The sequence below is a fragment of the Dermacentor andersoni genome, chromosome 7 (genome assembly GCF_023375885.2).
Source record: "Dermacentor andersoni chromosome 7, qqDerAnde1_hic_scaffold, whole genome shotgun sequence".
In the NCBI taxonomy this organism is placed as follows: Eukaryota; Metazoa; Arthropoda; class Arachnida; order Ixodida; family Ixodidae; genus Dermacentor; species Dermacentor andersoni.
In genome coordinates this window covers 173,195,396-173,210,830 of record NC_092820.1, presented here as the reverse complement: position 1 = coordinate 173,210,830, position 15,435 = coordinate 173,195,396, and the positions used below count along the sequence as shown (strand labels likewise).

Genomic DNA, 15,435 nt, shown 5'->3' with positions numbered 1-15,435 from the left:
GCCGCAGCCGAGGCGGGCCTGTGCACAACACCGCAAGAAGCGAACGCTTCATGCAAAGCAGTGCAAGCGGTGCATAAAAGACTCGACGCACTCGCTTTTCGTCGACGCTCTTCTCTCACGGCTCGTTTCCCCTGTGCGCGTGTTTCGCCGCGTCACTGCAATTGCACGCACTGACGCACGCTCAAAGGCGTTGGCGATTTAGTATACACAGATGGTGACAGGTGGTGATCTATCTATCTATCTATCTATCTATCTATCTATCTATCTATCTATCTATCTATCTATCTATCTATCTATCTATCTATCTATCTATCTATCTATCTATCTATCTATCTATCTATCTATCTATCTATCTATCTATCTATCTATCTATCTATCTATCTATCTATCTATCTATCTATCTATCTATCTATCTATCTATCTATCTATCTATCTATCTATCTATCTATCTATCTATCTATCTATCTATCTATCTATCTATCTATCTATCTATCTATCTATCTATCTATCTATCTATCTATCTATCTATCTATCTATCTATCTATCTATCTATCTATCTATCTATCTATCTATCTATCTATCTATCTATCTATCTATCTATCTATCTATCTATCTATCTATCTATCTATCTATCTATCTATCTATCTATCTATCTATCTATCTATCTATCTATCTATCTATCTATCTATCTATCTATCTATCTATCTATCTATCTATCTATCTATCTATCTATCTATCTATCTATCTATCTATCTATCTATCTAGATGATGATGATGATGATGATGGTGGTGGTGGTGGTGGTGGTTGGGGTGGCGGCGAATGAGAATTTACTTCATCTGTTTGACAATAACACTCTGTCTCGTGAAAGTGAATTTTCAAAGGCACATATTATAATTTCTAATGATAATTATTGTTTAGAAATTATGAATTTAATACTTACCGACTCCGTGTAGTGCAGCGAAGGCCGCTCAGTAAAGATAGCCGGCTGCGTATTCCATAGAAGGGAGGACGAGGCCTCGCCCATTGTGCGCTACTAATCGTTCCGTGACGCTTGTTCATTCAGTAGGCGTCAGAGGCTGAGAAATGGAGAAGTCCTTGCTATCAGTTTTCTGGTTGGCTGACGCGAGTTACACGGAGTCGGCGAGTCGGCTTTCACTGCATGTGGTCGGCGAGACGGAGTTCAAGCACGCAAGTATTATTGTAATTAATATTATTTTATATGAAAACGCACACACACAGGAAATGAGTAGGCTGGCCACTGCCACCGAGAGGCGCACGAAGCCTGCCTACCCTTTAGGAAAGAAGGCATAGAAAAAAAAGCTGAATATAAGGAGAAGGGAAGTAAAGAAGAAAGAAACAGCAAGGCGGAGAGACCACAAAGACGAAAGTAAAGCAAGGCATACAGTCAGCAAGTTGGAACAGGACATAGAAGCTGGAAAAGAAAAAAAAAAGGAGAGACGCAGGTCGGGCTATAATTATAGAAGGATGTAAAAATAAAAAAAAAACAATGTTATAAGAAATATTTTGCCCCTTGCAATCTCACTCACAATCTGGAAGCCAAGCCAGTTTCTTGTAGAAAACCAAGCGGGTGCGATGAGCCCTTTCGCTTCGAGAAGCACAGCCACCGCAAGGCTGCACGCGTGAAACTTTCAATAGGCTGCGTACGAGGATGTGCTGCATATACGAGGCATAATTTCGAATATATATATACGAATGTATTAAAAGCATGGTCCACATAATGTTGAAAAGCTTGTGCTAGATGAGTGTACTAAGCTACGAAACTCGAAGAATTACGAGTTTCGTAGCTTAGTAGGAGCGCCGGAGCGGCGGAGGAGCGGGAGCGGCGCACGCAGGAGCGGCGCACGCTCAGAGTTCACTAACCCTTCACAGCGATCACAATTTTGACGCATGACTCAATGCTTACCTTCGTTTTCTTTTAGCCTGCCACAAGGAAGCCATTCTTTTAGCAACTTAAGGTGCACCACCGTCGACCACAAATGTATATTTCTCATGGGAAACCGCGCAGTTCCAGATCAGTTTCAAATGAAATTACGCGGGGTTCAAAGCACCGATGCACTCCGTAGAGTCCCCACAAACTCTTTGCGCGTTAGCATACGTAAGTGACATTCGGGGCTCCAAGATCTACCGCCATCCTCGAGCTGTCGGCCACAAATTAACTTTTATGTCAGGCGCGAAGAGCACTCCAGTTCTCCGGTTCAAAACAAAAATAAAGAAGAATAAAGAAGAACGGCTAAAGGGGGATGAAAATGAGACGTAGAACGCAAGCTTACGAAACACAGACACGAGAATGAGAATGAAAATGCAAACATTGTGCAGTTGAAAAGAAAGAAAGACATTCGCCTTGAATCCACCTTAGGAGAAAGACAATGACACAAAGTGAATAAAACGCGGTTTTATTGCAACCTAATCTTCAGCAGATACAACGCGTAGAAATGTTTCGAGACTAAATGAAGAAGTAAATAAAAAGTGCAGCATGCTGTGGAAAAAGAAAAAAAAATCTTGCGGTGTATCAGTGACAAGTTCCTTTCATCTCAGGAGCACGCCGCCGACTCTAATACTATATATACAGTGACGGAGAGAGACAATGTAGCCAAAGAAGGCGACTACAGTGATACGCGGCGAGCACTTTGAGCCAATAACGAGGCAGGTAGAACGAGCGCATACAAGCAGCGCCGGTGCGGCGGGAGGACGAAACTGAAACAGAATTATCGAGCCCCCGCCGCCGCCGCCCCACCTCGGCCGCCTCCCTTATCGGCCGTGGCGCCGGCAGATGATGAGAACGACGGTGGTGCGGTGGTGGACGTATCCGGGCCGAGTTTATGCAAATGAGGGTGTAGTCGCAGAGTGAAACTTCGTTACTCCGGAACAAATAAATTGAGAAACCGAGTTTATATACGCTTTCCTGCGACGCCTACATGGTATAGACTCGGATCGCTGCGGTGAACACGGACTGCAGTAAATCTAAACAGAAAAATAAAAATGAAATAAAAAAGACGACAAGACAAGAATAAAATTAAAAGAAACGTTTAAAAAGGACGAGAACAGGCCAGAATACTTTAACAACTCCAAATAAAAAGAATAGCACAGAGGATGCAAATAAAAGCGTACATATTTTGCCCCAGTGTACTTGCAAAATTTATTATCACCAGTGGAATAATATTTGCAACACGAGAACACTTTGCTCCTGTGCTTGCCAAAAGAGAGCACGAATCTTTCCAGTCTTCTTTTGCTGTGTTAGATTTTTTTCGTAGAAATGTAGATAAAATTTAACTACTTATAACGTAGACGAGGTAGATCACATAACTGGGGTTCGGCATTTTCGGACAATGATGATGAACTCTGAAAACCACTCGTCCGTAAATTTTTTTCCGAATTCGAATGTATGCGAGAAACCCCGATTTTGATAGCAAGCAGCCTTAACATACTTGAGAACGGCTTTTGTTCATCGGACTCGCCAGTGCACTTCGCAGCGAACACCGCAGTGCATGACATCTTCAGAAAAACCACGCGCCAAAGGGCAGCAAACATGCCTTGAGATACCAAAACATAATTAAAACAAGTTTACTCGCTAAGGAAGTGCAGCAAGTAGAGGCGGAGGAAGAAGGAGTTTACAGAATGCTGCTCGCACAGCTGCCAACGAGTTTTTGTCTTTGTCAGAACTCACCATGAACACGCGCAGACCTCTGCTCGATGAATTCGGAGAGCGTCTCCTTTGTGACGGGGTGACATCTTGCTCCACTAAGCTCATTATATATGCTAATCTGTCAAACTTTGTAGCTATATAAACCTAATATTCACTCGCTAATGAGGCAATGGATTGAAACCGAAGTCGAGCTTGCTGTATTCTCAGTCTATGGCAAATTTGGTTTTTACGTTTCTTCCCTGTATGTATCGTCCCCACTTTTACGCCACCAAACCTCCAACTGCTTTTCACTGGTTTTTAATGTGGGATTGCGAGAGGGTCAGCATCTGGCGGATGCAGCCTGACATCGACTCTTTGCGGTATCAGGCACGTGATGTGAAAGAAATTATGGAACCGATGGTGTTCTGCCGCATCCATGCCTGCGACTGGCCTCTTCTTTCACGTTGCGCGCTGTATCTCCTAGCCTTACCAGTGTCTAGTGCGAACGTCGAAAAGGCGTCGTCTATGTTGCGCGTCCCGAACAAAGAGCCGCAGTTGCGAATGCAAAAATTGGAAAGTGTGCTTGTATATATTAAACAACTTGTAACCAGCGACAATGATTTTGGTACCAGTTGCTCAATGAATTTTTTTTATTTTTTTTTAAATATTGACAGTGCGTTCTGGTATTGCAGGACAATTACCAAGAAATTGGGAGAAATGAATAAAACCACGAAAATAATACCGATTTTGGGGCACGTAACCGCATGTTCAATTGAAACGCACCGAAAAACTCCGAATTTCTTTAAAAAGGGTATAGTAAAAAAACACTTCCAAATCACTTCCAAAAAGTCCCTTGCAAATCGACAATTCTGAAAAGGTTCTAGGTTCATGAAAAATAATTTTGACAAAGGTTTTCTGGCCTGCTCGTTGGACATAAAAGATTTATACTACTCCTTGCCACAAAGCAAACTCCTCCTTTGCGTAGAAGAGTGCATTGATAGCTTTGACTCGGTAGCATTTCAGAATGCAGTAGGTATGTCCACAGAAGGGTTCCTTGAATTGCTAAGCTTTCACCTGAAGACTAAGCTGAATGGAATGACTAGATCTTCATTCATAAGGTGGGGATCTTTAGAGGCTCATGCATAGCTGCGGTTCTTAGCGACATTTTTTAAGCCCATTGTGACGGACTAATTTTTCACGGCCTCAAAGATTTTAATAATGCGAATGTATTTAGATATGTGGACATTTTTTTTTCTTTAATGCAAGGAAGCGAATATGGTTTCCCAGAAGAGTATAGCCTTGGGCTGGTTGGTAATCGATCGATTTGTCGATCGTCCTTTCCGCGCTTTGCTTCCACTCTAACTATGGTTTCCCAGTCGCTGTAAATCAGCTCCTAGCGCTGTTCTCGCGAATGTTGCAATCCTTCTTCTATAGTAGTATCTATAGCTGAGGGGTAGTTGAAAAAGGAACAAAAATAAAAGATACTTTCAAGAAGAAAATAGATTCCGCACTGTAGTAATTCCGTACATGCATAATACCTCGCACAGCCTAAAAAAGATAGGAAATCGTAGCAATTGAGAAGCTAGGGAATCTTTGCCAAATGACTAATCTTTTCCAGAAAAAGAAAGAGCCGTGCACTGTCAAACGTCATGATCCTTCTGTAACGTGTTTGTCTGGCGTGGTATATGAAGTGCCCTTACTGTGTGGTTCCAGCCAGGCACGTACCCAGGATTATTTTTCGGGCGGGTGGGGGGCAACCCAAGGTAACTTCTATGCGATTAAGTGGGGTGGCGGTACTTTACCAGTACAAATGTGAATAACGTCCACCATTCGCCATAAAAACGCGTAAACCCACAGAAGAGAAAAGAAATAAGGTGTATTTTACAGGTACGCCTGTGCGGCACACCTCTCCTTTACTTGGCAGACAAGGAACTACGTCAAATGGACTTGCGCAGAAAAAAAGCGCAGGAAAAACACTGCCGAGAACAAGTAAAGAAGCCAAAGTGTAACATAAAGATTAGTAGAATACAACTTAAAGAAAACAGTAGTTGGCAACCAAGGCACACAGACCGCGCGGAGTTGTGTTACTTCGCCAGCCAATCACAGAAGCAAACAAAATCGTCGTCATGCGGCCTTTTCAAAATGGCGTCGTACTTGATACCTCCGGTGCGTCTGCTGTTCTTTAAAGAGTCTTTTCATCGGCGAAAGCAATGAGATGTGCAACAGACATGGACAAAGTGTATGGAGTCTGAGCATTTCACTCTTCAAAAGTCTGGGGGGCCAGTTCGTTTCACTGCTGAACCCATTTTACTCATAGAACTTCACTGCCAACTTAAGTGAAACTAGACAACAAATACTTGCAGCAAAGCAAGCATGTTATTTCAGTTCAATAAAGAATTAGGCTTTGGCCACTCCACTATAATAGGCGAGGCAAAAGGTATAAAATTACGCGCTAATAAACTTATTTCTGTGGTTGCCGCTTTATTTGGGTAACAGGAAAAGTTTGAAGTACGAATTATTTGCAGCCTCCCGGAAGGAACACTGGCTGGCGGTGGGGGGGGGGGGGGCTGCGCCTTGGTACGTGCCTGGTTCCAGCTATATCGGTCAGACTAAGAGGCCATGTTCAGAAACTAAGTTTCTGAACATGGCCTCCTGATGTCGGCATTTGGGTCTTGTGACGTCATGAAGGGAAGTGTTCATATGATGCAATTTTGTAAATACACCATCAGTTGGAAGTAAGCGCTTGTGTTGTCTGCTCCTCACTTTGTCCCTGTTTGTGCGGGCTTGACCGTGATCTGCTTCCCGATGTCAACTGGAATCCAAATTGGAGATATGGCCGGTTCACCCATATCTCCAAGTTGTTTCGCTCGAATTTTGGTGCGAAAACGCCGGACAACGAATTTTTCGACCCATGAGCAATCTAAGGCTTTCGCCTAAATAAGTGAAGTGCTGGGCTGCTGGGCCGGGGGAACCGGGTTCAAAACCAACCGCCGGGCCAACTTGCGTTGCTGGGTACGTAACTGTGGGCGTGTGGTGCACTTCAATGAATTTCTGACATCAGCTCTGGTCCCCGGGTATGTGCCACAAAGCATGTGCCGCTCTTCAATGACCCACTTTAACACGAGCTCGAGGCCCTGGGTGTGTGCCCCGGTGTGTGTGCCGCTATTCGAAGAAACAGGCTTTGGCCCCAAATTGGGTCACAGGGTATTTTGCCACTAGGTATGTGGAAATATATGCCACATGTCATAAACAAGATATGCCGCAGTGCCACAAACACGTTTCATGCCAACTTGAGTCATTGAGCATGTGTCACTCGGTACGTGCCATGTTTCATAATATTCATTATATAAGACGTATCAACCCACGAATCATAAGATATGTTGCTGATACCATTGAAGTGGCGAATCATGCACCACCAATTTCTTTTTACGCAGCTCTAACTTGATAAATTTCTCGTAATCTCCCAGTGAGTGATGCTAATTGGTGTTATAACTAACTGAGCAGTATGATCCTTGCGTTTTTAAACTAATAATAATAACTAAGATAAAGAAAATGCAAGAGGAGCTGTGAGACGAAAATTACGTTTTTCTCATGCACTATTTTCATAGACGTTATACAGACATGCATGATTCTGTAGCCAGGATGTTAGAGTGAAAGAGGGCTGCAATTTTGACTGTAGCGTTTTTCTCTTTCTTGGCACTCTCATAAGGATTAACGAAATTTCGTGGAGGATGAGGGGAGGGGCGCTCTTCCACTTTTTCTAGCTATTCACTTAATTCATTCGCGTGGTTATTATGATCTGTACGTTTTATACAACCATCTAATTCCTGGCCCATGCTCCGTTGTGAAAGTCACGTCGATGTCGAACTACACGCCACCCTGATCGCAGCAACGCTGTCAGCCTCGGAACGTCGGCCAGCTGCGCGACGAGAGGCCAGTGGGTGCACAAACCCATCATCTTTCCCGCGCTGGCTGAACCGCCAAGATTGAAGCGGCCGTAGACACTAGCGCTGCCTTTAGTAAGTCTTGTAAACTGCTTTTCTATAAACCAAACAACGGCATCGGCGCGGGTCAACTGTAGCACTGCGGCACCAATTCGACAAAACGCTGGAAATTATTTTATTACCACTGGTGCCTTTTGCGGGGCAATTCGAATTCTCCAATTTCTCGAATAATGATTTAGTCGCAATTGATCGGTTGACTGTGTGTGCGTGCGTGTGCGCGCGCTATGTTGGTCATTGCCCTATGAGAGCCCTCCCCCTTCACTGAAGGGAGACTTTAAGCTTTGCATACATGTATTCGTCAGAGCGCGCAGGAAAGCAGCGAGAACCGCAGACAGGGTAAGGGGACGAACGACGAAGCGCCGACCTGGACTAGCGCTTATTGCGTGCTACGCACAGAAATTAATTACCTTGAGAGGAGGTGGTGGTAATGGAACAGGAAGAGAAACTTGGTTAATGTGATTACACACGATGGGGTGCCACAAGGTCTAGCAAAACACGTGGACACCCGTCCGAAAATTCCTTCCTCTTATCAAGCAGATTAACTGAAGGAGAGCTAACGCATACTATGCCTTCCTTTTTAAATCGCACACCTTAGTAGATTTCACGCGTGTTCTGGTTTTTGCTGTAACATTACTGTTTACTGAACTTGTTTTGCTAAGCATTTTTCTGTCACTTAATTTCTATTTTTCCTTGTGGTGAAGCCCAGTCAGCCCGAATGTCCTTCAACTTCACTTCAATATATATATATGGGGGGGGGGGGGGGGGGGGGGGGGGGGGGTGTACCACACTCCGATGGCATTTCTGCTCTCATAAAGGCCTACTGGGAATGTAATTTTGACAAGCCAATTGACAGTGAAACTATTGGTACTCTCGGGAAGCTTATCCTGGAATTACATAATTTCGAATTCAATAACTCGCGCTATGTCCAGATTAACGGAACTTCTATGGCCACTAGCGTATGTCTAAACTATGCTAATATATTTATGGGCATATATTGGAAGATAATTTTGTTAACAACTCACCATTAAAGCCATCCTTCTATAAGAGTTTCATAGACGACATTTTCATGATTTGGCCACATGGCGAAGCGTCTTTTAAGTTTCATTAACAACTTTAACGATGCCCATTACCTTTTCTCATCATTACTCTTTCACAACTATAAACTTCCTTGACGTTACCGTCATAGCCTGTCAAGGACGGCTATGCACTAAGCTTTTCCGCAAACCTACCGACAGGCACGAACTCTTACATTTCCATAGCAGTCACGTCCGACATTGCAAGACGGGAATACCTTATAGCCAGGCACGTCGGATTAAAAGAATATGCTCCAACCGCGATGAGTTCCTTTCAAACTGTCAAGAAATAAAAGTTTTTTTAATTCAACGCGAATACCCACCGGGAATGTTGATGACGCCATAAAGCTCGCAGACCAACTAAACCGGGTCGATCTCCTTAACGCCAATCCCATGTCTCCCAATACATGCCAGGCTAATTTCGTTTTGACTTACTCTGCGTCCGCACTAAAAGTACCTGCTATATTGAAACGACACCGTAACACCCTAACACAAAGCCAATGCTTAGAAAATATTTTTCCAGAACCACCGAGGATCGTCTATACAGACGGTGAAGAAACCTCCGCGATATCCTTTCGTCTTCAAAGCTCGCGTTCCGTAAACACAACAGCTGCGCTCCTTGTGGGAAACCGCGGTGCAAGGTGTGTGCGCACATGGCAACGACGCAAACCGTCACCAGCTCGTCCACTGGCTTTCAGCTAATAATCGGGGGCAATTTGATCTGTGACAGTCCCGATACAGTATACATGCTTGAATGCGATATCTGTAACATGCAATATATTGACCAAACAGAAACGTCGTTTAGAACGCGATCTAATAACCATATTGTCCCACGCCGAGACACTTCCCAAATTGCCCCTGTCAAAACATGTCATGATGCCTGGTCAATTCTTTGATAAAATTAAGGCAACCGTATTAGAATCCGGTTTTAGCTCGCACCATGAGCGGAAAATCAGCGAATCCTTCCTCATCTATAAGTTCGACACTGTAAGGTCAGGCATAAACGAATACAGAGGCACATTCACTGGTCTGCCCTCCACCACTTAACGTGATTTTATTGCATCTCATCCACTGCTTTTCTGATTTTTTACACAGCGCATTGTACCTATTTTTGTATATTTCTGTTTTTGTATTGTTGCCCGTCCAATAGCTTGGCTCATTTGTCTTTTTGCTATGTGCGCATAATGTAGTTACAATGCGTAATTCATATCGTGCCTAACTCATATCACAATTCTGCACCCCACAGATTGAGGCTCTAATGGTGATTAAAGATGGACGCCATGCGCATCATTACGTTGCGCATAGTGTATGCTTGTAGTTTGCATATCTTCAATATATCACCGTATCAATTTAATGCCTGATAAATAAATAAATAAATAAATAAATAAATAAATAAATAAATAAATAAATAAATAAAAGTAATATAAATTTTATATATATATATATATATATATATATATATATATATATATATATATATATATATATATATATATATATATATATATGCGAAAATAATCACTCATTAATTCATTACATTGAGAGAGAGAGAGAGAGATGAAGAGGAAATGCAGGAAGGTTAACCAGATATTAGTCCACGCTTTGCTACCCTACGCTGGGGTTGGGAGAGAGGGGTTAGAAGGAGCACAAAGAAGAAAAGGGCAAAAGGAAATTCATACACAGACAAATAATTATGTTGCTGAGATCAGGAGGAAGACACAGCGTGTGTCATCCGATTTCATGTGCGTCGTTACTTGTTTTCATGCTGTTCTGACTACGGACTTATAAAGTTCTATAGCGATCACCATGCGACGAGGAATGCCAGTACAGCCTGGAGCAGCAGAATGGCGACAAGTGAGCTGGCTAGTTTTATACTTAAGATCTCACCAAGTTTCATGAATGGAGACAGAGAGGCTTGTGACAGCACAGAGAGTTCAGCAATAATGCACATCGCCAACAAGATTAAAAAGAAAGGCATCGTGAGGTACGAATCTGATCGAATATGATAACCACGTGTGTCTGCTCCCGGCCTCTTAATCTTTGTAGCGTGGAGGAAATCTCTATCACGTAACTTCAGGCGAGTGTGGTGCTCACACCTGTCGTCACGTGGGCCTGGAGCATACCCCAGGGCTCTGAGTCACGCCCAAGTGGCGTTGTCGCATCTGCAGCGGATGCTTACCATCTGCGGCCGTTGTGCCCCCAAAGTGTGCAGAAAAAGAAAAGAACACCTGCAGCAGCCGGACAACGAACTGACTGACTCTCAAGGAGCAAACAAGGGAGCAAATGAACGAGATGACCGGCCTGACAAGTATATAAGTTGACTATATTATATTATAAATCGTTTCCTGTTCAGAGGCGAAGTGAAAATGCAAACACATAGCAGGACAGATAGAAGATAAGATCAAAGTAAGCGGTAAAGGAACTACATAACACAGTTTGAGCAAAACAACCCAAATACACGCGAACAGCAGATAACCCCGTTAAGTAACAATGTACTATGCGAAAGAAAGAAAAAGTTGAGCAGACTTCGGAGACCATTCCTGCTCTGAAACCAGTGCCACAGAAGTAGGATATCACATGTTCTCAAGAAGAACGTGTTTTGCGATGAACAAAATATTCTCTTTGTCGGCTACAGTCTTGACTGTTGGGACCTCCGAAATAAACAAATAAGTGCCGCTACTCTCAGAGTGTGTGTGGCGCAGAGGAACCCGCACAGAATGCCAAGCTCTGATCGTAAATTGCGCCGCCGGCATTAAACTGCTTCGGGCGTATTATGAGTTCGACTTCCGGTGGTGGGAAAATTTCCGTACTTCACCCATGGCAATCAGGGTCAAGCTCAGGAAGAGAAGGCCGCCTGACGACGGACATTTGGGCTATTTAGCTTGCTACACTTACTGCGACCGTAGCGACCAAGCGACGCGGAGAAGACTGAAAGACATGGCACACGCACTGTCCACGTCTTTCTTTTTTGTCGACGGTCCCAGGCTGACACCCCGGCTTGGTGACGGTGACACAAATGACTTCCGAGGTTTTCAACTTCTGGCGCAGTAAACAAAAAAGAAAGAGAGAGAAAGGTGTCCGGCTGCGCAGATGCGATGCCCACGCACAGTAATCATAAAACTGTGGTCCTCGCGTCGCCCGAATAAAAGAAATCTCAATATCTTATCGCGCAAAAATTTAGTATTAGATAAAGTAACTAAAGTACGGACATCGACGTCTCTGCGAAAATTACGCAAGTTTCGATGCTGTCGACTCCGCGCGGCGATCTTTGTTGCACTGCTTCGAGGCTCCACGGAAAAGCCGATCATTGTATTCAGGCTCAATTTTTAATCGTGCGTCGGAGTCAACGCGCAAGAAACATCTGTATTTTCTTTTTCTTCTTCTTGTGCGCATTCCGCTCCCGGTCGAAACACGGTGGTTGCCGAGACCGGAAATCGAGCCGCACCAGAGAAGCCTAATTCACGAGCCCGCGGGGAACCACTGCTGCAGGCGGGTGTTCCCCATAATAGCACGTGGGCGCTGCCCATCGTGTCAGAACAAAAGCACGGCGCCGTCCAAAGGCCGGCCACCGCGGTCTCCGAGCGAGCCACATCCGCTGCATCAACAGCCGAGCGGGCGCGCGCGCGCACACAATTACGGCGCAGCCCTAATTGAGCGTGCCGCGATGCGCCGCGCCTAATTGCCGCTCGGGCGCGAAGCCGCAGAGCGGCGAAGGAGGCCGGTGCGCGAACACGTCGCCCGGTGGCCTCCACCCTTCCCTCCCCCTTGTACCTTTCCTTTCGACCGCGCCCGGATCGGATCGAACGCGAGCGTTGCTACCGCTGCCCTCGAGCCTCAGCGGCGATGCCCGCGGTCGATAAAGCGAAAAGCGAGCCAATATCGCGCGATATCCTACACTGCACACGTGGGCGGGAACAATAGAGACGCCAAGGATTTGTATCGACAACGCCTGCTATCGCTTCCTCCACAAGAGAGGTCTTTATAGGCCTCTCCACCACCTCCCCCGCCTCAACGTTGTTGTCGTTGGTGTTGCTGCTTGCTGCTGTTGCTGTACCCAACTTACGCACGCACACCCCACGGCGGAGAGGCCAAGAATCGGCCGCTAGGAATAAACGTAACATTTCAAGAAAATGGCAAAAGACAGGTGCGCACGTCTGCGACCTCTCTCGTACTCCTCCCCTTCGTCTTCAATAACCTGACGAGCGCGGCTCATTTGATAAAACCAGCAGCGGCACGCCAGCGGCGTTGTATGCATGCAGAGGGCGTGCGACCGAACGAACGGTGGTTCGCGGTGTACACGCGTTCCTCTTACCTGCTGCGTGGGTCGGTGCGCGGAAGAACGTTTGCGGCGCCTGGGAGAACATGGTGCCCCGGCCGGCTGCTGGCGCGTGGCCCCGTGTTGATATATGTGTCTTTGTGCGCGCACGGCGTCGTCTGTTGGGTGCAGGAAAGCGTGCTGTCGACGCCAAAGATTTGGTGGTGCGGGATCCATTCAAGTGTTGAATACAGTGTATAGAACGCTCCGCACACGACATAGCTTTATTGTTTTAGCATTTTAGCATCCTCCCCCCCTCTCTCTCTCTCACACACACACCACAATCTGGTGCAAATGTCTTAAAAGCAACGCACAATAGCACGCACATGTCACACGTATAGAGACAGGGGCGGATTATTATCAACGTAGAAGAGCTCATCAAAAGACATAGAGAATCGGCAATGGGATGTGCTCACTGCACACTCAGTCAGCATACAAAACGATTACTATTGCCCTGGATTGCATATCCTCTTAACCCGCACGTAATAAATCTAATATTTGCCTTGCATCCACATGATGCACACAGCCTCATTGTATTACTCTGCGCAGAAATAAAATGTTCTGTTCTATTCATAGTCCTACAATTTCCTCGCCAAAAACTGTCTTGCAATAGAGATTTTCACCTATACTGGTTCGAAGTCTGCCCCTCCAGAAGCAACTACCAGCGTTGCTGTTGACCTTTCTGTCTCGGTATCCCAGCAAACCATTAAACATACGCGTAATGACTAAAAATGATATTTTCGCAGTGTGGTCCCAGCATGGTTCCATGGTTGACTGTTGGGCTAGTTGATAATACATTGTGGACATTGTGCAGAGAGAGAGGGAAAAAGATTCCAGGAAAGCAAATAGGCAATGCGAACATATATATAGTGTCTATCCTGTTCGCTTTGCTTTCTTTATTCCCCGTAGAAAGATATATTCAGCTCAGAGCGATGTTCGCAATCCATATTATTAGTTTTTTTTTAATTTGTTGTTGTAGATAGCTCGCGACATAAATGACGTTTATTCGCAATTTTGTGTGACGTTTTGCATCCCGTTCTCTGACAGCTGGACACGAAAACTCGTCATAAGTCGCGCTGATGTCGTCTGTGTCGTCGTGAATGCACGGTGTGCCAAGAGCAGTAAGGACTGAGCGGGTATCAAAAGTGACAAAGCAAAGTAGAAGCTAGTCAAGCGAACGTGCTGCGAACCACCAAATTCAGCGTACTAACAATCAACGAATGCTGTTTACTACCAACCAGTGCAACTAACAACTTAAGAACCAACGAGATTAATTTACCGCTATTGGTGCCTGATGGGAACTCAAACCACAAGGGGAGACCTCCATAGGCTGACGATAATGACAGTGTCTGACCAAAGCTCACTTCAGTTGGATGAGAGGATACATCCGAGAAAATTTTACTTTGCGACCCTCTGGGAAGCCTATAGAACTGTTCTGTAAGGTCTATAGACATTTATGTAATATGTTTAAGAATTTATGATAGAAAATATCTATCGAGTGCACACAGTCTATAGATTGCCTTTCACCGGCAATACACTTCTTTATTAAATAGAACTTAGAAATGCGAATCCACAGCTTATGACAACACCGCGTACAAGATACACTTTCCTGTGGGCTTATGGTCTAACACTTTCAGTTAAATCTCTACGCGTTATAGATACACAAAATATATTGGTCGTAAAAGCAGCCTACGGGACGTATATAGCGTGTCTATAAATTAGCTTTCCTCTGCAATATAAGTACAGGTTACACGCAAAACCTAAAATTGATAATTATGGTTGCACAGTTGCTACGACGTTCTCGCACTGAAAACAGGACCTTGGGTTCTATTGCTGGCAGCCGCGGCGGCATTTCAGCCGTGCCAGAATGCTTAAACGCTCGTGTTCCAAACATTGGGTGCAACATTAAAGCACCCCAAGCAGTAAAGCTTAGTCCAGACTTCTCAACCATGTCGTTTGCCGTAGCCTATGTATTGCTCAGGGACATCAAGCGCCATGAACCACAATCAGTCAATTTAACCCACTGCTCATAAAATCTAACACACAACTTTTATTTGAGAGATATGGGAGCCATAGCTGTCTGCTCAGAGCGGCGTAGAAGGGCTGATTAACCCTCTTCTGACGGAGTCCACCCACAGCAGAACTGTTCGGCTGACGCGGACGACCAAAACACCATCCTGGGATCGAGAAAACCAAGTGCAATCTCACAACGGGCCCTCCTCCGCCACAGAAACCCAGTTCATTAGCTGCTTTAAAAGTAAAGTACTTTCAACCAATCAAATAACCACAACTTACAACCCGACACAGTGGTCTATAAAACGCCTTTACAGCAGGTCTAAACAGGCCTTTACGAGGGCACATGTGCCGCGCGTGTTGCGTGCGCGGTAGACCCCGGGAGA

At 45.0% G+C, this 15,435-nt stretch overlaps 1 protein-coding gene across 2 annotated transcripts in view; it reads right to left on the bottom strand.

Moving 5' to 3' along the window:
* Positions 1 to 15,435, bottom strand: part of trh (PAS domain-containing protein trachealess) — a 464,837-nt gene that overhangs the window by 387,306 nt on the left and 62,096 nt on the right. The gene's annotated exons all lie outside the window — the stretch shown is intronic.